This window comes from Pipistrellus hanaki (genome assembly GCF_964339955.1).
Source record: "Pipistrellus hanaki genome assembly, chromosome: 15".
Taxonomy (NCBI): Eukaryota; Metazoa; Chordata; class Mammalia; order Chiroptera; family Vespertilionidae; genus Pipistrellus; species Pipistrellus hanaki.
This window is the reverse complement of record NC_140517.1, coordinates 14785565-14791564: the sequence shown is the minus strand read 5'-3', so window position 1 is coordinate 14791564 and position 6000 is coordinate 14785565. Positions and strand designations below refer to the sequence as shown.

The following is a 6000-nucleotide window of genomic DNA, read 5'->3' as shown; positions in this document are numbered from 1 at the left end:
ATTAATAACTATGGGGTGATTTGCTTATCAACCTCGGCTCCCAGTTTTCACTCTGCCCTAAGGGCGTTAACTTTTCAGCTGCTTAAAGGAGTGAACATTCCTGGACGGTCTCCAGCCCACCTCAGTCTCCCACCCCTCGAACCTCTGAAAGCTCCCTGGGAGTGAAGGCTTTCTCACTTTGGCAGAAGGGCGAGGGCAGCAGAATTTCCTCTGAGAAGGGATGGGTATGCAAAATGCAAAGAGGAGGAGGAGGAAGCAGAGAGGCGAGTGAGTCAGAGAAGAGAGGGAGTCAGAGGAGAAAAGCTTCGGGGCTTGGCTAACAGTGAGCCTCCAGAGCAGTGGGGAAGCTTAAGCCACTAACAAGGTAAGAACAGCTTTTTCTGTATACACCTCCAGAGCAGGGCCATTATCCCAGGGCCACAGGAGGGGGTATCAGTCACCGGGAAGGCTAAACTGGGAGGTCAGTGATAACTTAAAGGGAGGGAGGGCGGCTGACAAAGAACTCACCTGGAGAATCACCCAGAGAAAACGCAAGCTCCTGCCAATAGCTCCTCCATCCACATGGCTCCGTCCCTAAGAGGGTCTGAACGAGCTTAGAATGCCAACAGGGCCGTTTTGATGCGTGTTTTGTAGCCAGTCCCCTGAAGCATCTAACTTGTTCAGATCCTGCTTCGGAACTCAGGTCTCTGTACTTCCTGCGGCTTCTCTGTGCAGGTGCTGGGGACTGGCAGACCAGAGGTGCAGGGCGCCACAGGTTTTCTCTAAGGTGAAGGGTAGTGTGATCATTGAACATTCTGGGACCTGGAACCCAAAAGTCTTGAGTTCTGGTTCTAGCAAGGCTATTTTCACTACTAAACCAATTCATCAGAGTTCAGTTTGCTTATTCTAAAAAAATGGGGGTGTGGACCACCACTGTCCTATACAGTCGGACCTCAGAGACATTTTGGGTTCTGTTCCAGATCATAGCAATCAAGCGGGCCTCACAATGGAGCAAACTGTATAATCTTTTTACTGGTGGAGGTCTTGCCTTCAATTTTTTAAAAATGCAGTATCTGTCCCTGGCTGGTGTTACCAAGTGGTTAGAGCACTGGCCCACGCACTGAACAATTGCAGGTTTGATTCCAGGTCAAGAGCACATATCTAGATTGCGGGTTGGATCCCTGCTCAGACCCCAGGATCGAGGCATGTATGGAGGGGAGAGGGTAAAGTGAGAGGGAAGGACACAAACAATTCACATGTCTCACAAAGACATTTCTTTCTCTTTCTCTCTTCCTCTCTTCCCCTCCCTCCCTCCTTTCCACTATCTCTAAAAATTGATGGGGAAAAATATTCTTGGGTGAGGATTAACAACAACAACAAAAAAAAATCACAGTATTTGTGACATGCAATGAAGTGCAATAAAAGGAGGTATGTTTGTATATCTCATTGGATTATTGTTATATCTGTGGCTAAAAGAGCTTTCAAAGTTGTGGAGCACCAACACGCGTGGAAAATAAGACTAAGTTATGAGATCAGTACATCAGCCAAGTTAGATGAGATCTCTATCTTATACAGCCTTGGACAAGTCTGGAACTTCTAACTGGAGTTGAAATACTTTTATATGTGCAAAATAAAAATATCTGGCCTCCGTCTTTCTTACTAACCAGGTCAATGAGGGCACTTGAAGCAGTAAAAATGCTTTACAAATGTTCGTTCATTCATTCATTCATTCAACAGATGTTTCTTGAGCACCTTCTACGTGCCAGGCACTGCTTCTGGCACTAGAGACATAGCAATGGCAAGGACCCAGGCCCCGTCTTACTGGTCCTTTCCATCTGGTTACAGTCTCTTACCATATGGACACGTAGTGTCCGGGTGCTTATCTCCACAGGTTTCCCAAGCCTACAGCTGTGCACGTGGGCATTGGTTTCCTCAACCCAGCTCTGCCTTATTTGTTCTCTCTCTTCTGTATTGTGCAAATATCTTCTGCCATCTACTCTTGGTTGGAGAGGCATAATCTCATTGGGGAATCTAAGTTAGGAATGTGCCAGGAGCTGGAATACAGGGCTCAAAAATCGTTATCTGTTTTTCTCTCAGATTTATTTTGTTTCTAAAAGGCTACCTGGTACCGATTTGGGGAACATCTATAATTCAGCCCTCTGTAATGAGGCTGCTCGATGGGGTCGCCAATCTGGTGCCTCACGGTCCCTGTGCCTGACATAGGCGCCACTCCCGTGTCAAGATCCTAAAGTTCTCATGACTCTTCAATGACCGAGTGTCTTTTGTGTGCCAACATGATATCACTTGCCCATCATTGGGGCAACATGTTTTTAAATTATTTTTTGGGGGGTGGGGGGCAGTGATGATAGGATATGCTGAGGGTTTTTTCTTCTTTTACTAACAGAGCTGGTTAAAGCAAAGGAAATGTTCTTAGTTCTCTGTTGCTCTGCAAAGGGGATTTTATTTTTTATTCATAAATGTTTCTTTTTTTTTTTATTTTTTTTTATTATTTTTTTTTTTATTTTTTTTTTAAATCAATCTTTATTGTTCATATTATTACAAAGGTTCCTCATTTCTTCCCCCCTCCACCAGGTTCCCACCCCACCCTCTGCCCCCTCCCCATCCCCCATTGTCCTCATCCATAGGTGCACAGTTTATGTTCAGTCTCTTCCTCCCTCCCTCTCCCTGATAGTAAATCCCTTTTCAGATAGTAAATCTGTTACTTAGCATTTTCTCATATCAATAATACCTCCACATGCCCAATGATACTTCACACAAAAGACATTTCCAAATAGGTCAACCAGCCTCATCCAGGCCCCACCCAAGGCACTCACAGATCAACACCCCAGCGCTATACTAACTCAACACATCCAGATCTAAGCCTTCATCACTTGATTCAGCAGACCCTCAAGTTCCCGCAAAAGTTTCCAGCCATGTCTGAGAGGCAGCCGTGGGCAGGTACAGGCGAGGAGCGAGCTGTTTCGGGCCTGGCTGCTCCGGGCCTGGCCTCTGTTGCTCTGGTTCGTTCCACAACCAGCTGCTCCGGGTCTGGTCACTGCCGCTCCCGACCTAGTTGCTCTGGACTTGGCTGTTGCTGCTACAGGCCTGGCCGTACCCGACCCGGCTGCTCTGGGACTGGTTGCTCCGGTCCCGGCCGCTCCGGGCCTGGCCGCTCCCAGCCTGACAGCCGCTGCTCCGGGCCTGGCTGCTCCCAGCCTGGCAGCCATTGCTCCTGGCCTGGCCGCACCAGACCCTGCTGCTCCGGGCCTGGCCGCTCCCAGCCTGGCAGCTGCTGCTCCGGGCCTGGCCGCTCCCAGCCTGGCAGCTGCTGCTCCGGGCCTGGCCGCACCAGACCCGGCTGCTCCGGGCCTGGCCGCTCCCAGCCTGGCAGCTGCTGCTCCGGGCCTGGCCGCTCCCAGCCTGGCAGCCGCTGCTCCTGGCCTGGCCGCACCAGACCCGGCTGCTCCGGGCCTGGCCGCTCCCAGCCTGGCAGCCGCTGCTCCGGGCCTGGCCGCACCAGACCCGGCTGCTCCGGGCCTGGCCGCTCCCAGCCCGGCAGCCGCTGCTCCGGGTCTGGCCGCTCCCAGCCTGGCAGCTGCTGCTCCGGGCCTGGCCGCTCCCAGCCTGGCAGCCGCTGCTCCGGGCCTGGCCGCACCAGACCCGGCTGCTCCGGGCCTGGCCGCTCCCAGCCTGGCAGCCGCTGCTCCGGGCCTGGCCACACCAGACCCGGCTGCTCCGGGCCTGGCCGCTCCCAGCCCGGCAGCCGCTGCTCCGGGTCTGGCCGCTCCCAGCCTGGCAGCCGCTGCTCCGGGCCTGGCCGCACCAGACCCGGCTGCTCCAGGCCTGGCCGCTCCCAGCCTGGCAGCCGCTGCTCCGGGCCTGGCCGCTCCCAGCCTGGCAGCCGCTGCTCCTGGCCTGGCCGCACCAGACCCGGCTGCTCCGGGCCTGGCCGCTCCCAGCCTGGCAGCTGCTGCTCCGGGCCTGGCCGCTCCCAGCCTGGCAGCCGCTGCTCCTGGCCTGGCCGCACCAGACCCGGCTGCTCCGGGCCTGGCCGCTCCCAGCCTGGCAGCTGCTGCTCTGGGCCTGGCCGCACCAGACCCGGCTGCTCCGGGCCTGGCTGCTCCCAGCCTGGCAGTCGCTGCTCCGGGCCTGGCCGCACCAGACCCGGCTGCTCCGGGCCTGGCCGCTCCCAGCCTGGCAGCTGTTGCTCTGGGCCTGGCCGCTCCCAGCCTGGCAGCCGCTGCTCCAGGCCTGGCCACACCAGACCCAGCTGCTCCGGGCCTGGCCGCTCCCAGCCTGGCCGCCGCTGCTCCAGGCCTGGCCGCACCCGACCCGGCTGCTCCGAGCCTGGCCGCTCCCAGCCTGGATGCTCCGTGCTTGGCTACTGCTGTTCTGGGCCTGGCTGCTCCCAACCTGGCTGCTCTGGGCCGGGCTTCTCCGGGCCCAGCCACTCCGTGTCTGGGTGTTCCTGGACTGGCCACCCTGGGCTTGGCCGCCTCTGCCTCAGGCCTGGCTGCCACTGCCCCAGGTCTGGCTGCTCCAGTGCTGGCTGTTGATGCTCTTGTTCTGGCTGCTGCTGCTCTGGGGCCTGGCCACTGCTGCTCCAGGCCCAGCTGCCACTGCCTTGTGCCTGGCCACTCTAGGCCTGGTCGCCGCTGTTCCAACATTCTGTCCCTTTTTTCTCTTTTTTTTTTCTTTTAAAAAAACAAAACAAAACGCATTTATGTTGCAATGTTGGCTGGTGCGTTGAGTTCTGACTAGTCTTTGATTTTTCAAGATCTTCTTTGTATTCTTTCTTAAGTAATTTTACTATCATTTGCTCTCACTTGATTTCTTCACATTGAGAACTTCTTTGGTTTCTTCCTCCTTGTCCTGGGAGCTCAGCAGGTTGGCCTGTGGCACCCCTTTGTTCTCCGCGGGCTCCCGCGCTGCTCCAGCCTGTTGCCGGGGTCGGCGCCGCCCAGGAAGCAGCCCCAGTCCTTGGCTCCGTTGCCAGCGCTCAGCAGTCGAAGGCTCAGGGGCACCCCCCCCACTGGGGGCCCTGTCGCCCGGCTCCTTGCTGGCGCCCGGCTGGCCGGTGTCCGGCAGGGGCTCCTGCTCCTCGTGGCGTTCCTCCAGTCTGGGGCTTTCTTTCTCCCTCCCACTAGGGGAGTCCAGGATCAGAGTCAACAGACTGTCCTCTGCGCACAGTGTGCGCGACTCCGGGGGCTCGGCCTTTCGCCGCGCTCCCAGGACTCCACCTCACAGCTCTGTCTCCCCCTGCCCGAGCCTGGGTCCCCAGGGACTGGCCCAGACCTGGAGTTCGGGGCGGTCTGGACTGAGGCTCAGAGCTGCCGCCGGAGGCTTTGTTTCTTCCGGCTAGGGTAATCCAGCATCAGAGTCAACATTCAGTCCTCTGCGCGCCATGTGCGCGCGACTCCGGGGGCCCCGCATTTCGCCGTCCCCCGGGATTGTCTCCCCCTGCCGGAGCCTGGGTCCCCAGGGTCTGGCACATAACTTGGGGCTCAGCGCTGCCGGTTCGGGGGTTCAGCCCAGGCTGGGGGTTCTATTTCCTTCCTGCTAGGGAACGCCAGGCAGCACCCAGCCCTCTCCTCCTCTCCAGCTGCGACCTCTCCGCCGCGCGTGCGTGCGAGCGCGCAGCATGTCTCCGTACCTTAGGCTTTTTTTCAGCTCCTCTGATTTTCCTTCTGGTTTTCTCCCTCCTTCCTATTGTAGAGTTTTCAGTCAGTGGACTACCTGTAGCTCTGGGCAATGTCCACTCTACATTTTAGTTGTATTCCCTTGAAATTGTTGTGAGCTGCTGCGGCTAGGTGTATACCCGAGCAGCCATCTTGGATCCTCCTCCCATAAATGTTTCTTAACATAATGTTCATTTCCCCCTAGTTTTAATTAATACATGCTCAGTGTAGTAACTATGTTTTTGGAGTGAGGTTAACTGTGCCATATTGGATTGAACCTATGCCTCTGATGTATATATTAATATCTTGCTCCATTCAACTAAGACAGTAGTGGTTCTGTGCT

At 56.1% G+C, this 6000-nt stretch overlaps 1 protein-coding gene across 2 annotated transcripts in view; it reads left to right on the top strand.

Moving 5' to 3' along the window:
* The first annotated feature begins 265 nt into the window (after positions 1–265).
* The window catches only part of CHST4 (carbohydrate sulfotransferase 4), a 14663-nt gene continuing 8928 nt past the window's right edge, over positions 266–6000 (top strand). Inside the window, exon 1 of one of the 2 annotated variants that reach the window (XM_084905370.1) lies at positions 266–364. The gene's annotated coding sequence lies outside the window, so the exon portion shown is untranslated. The remainder of the gene's footprint in view (positions 365–6000) is intronic. The other variant, XM_084905371.1, reaches the window with a different exon arrangement.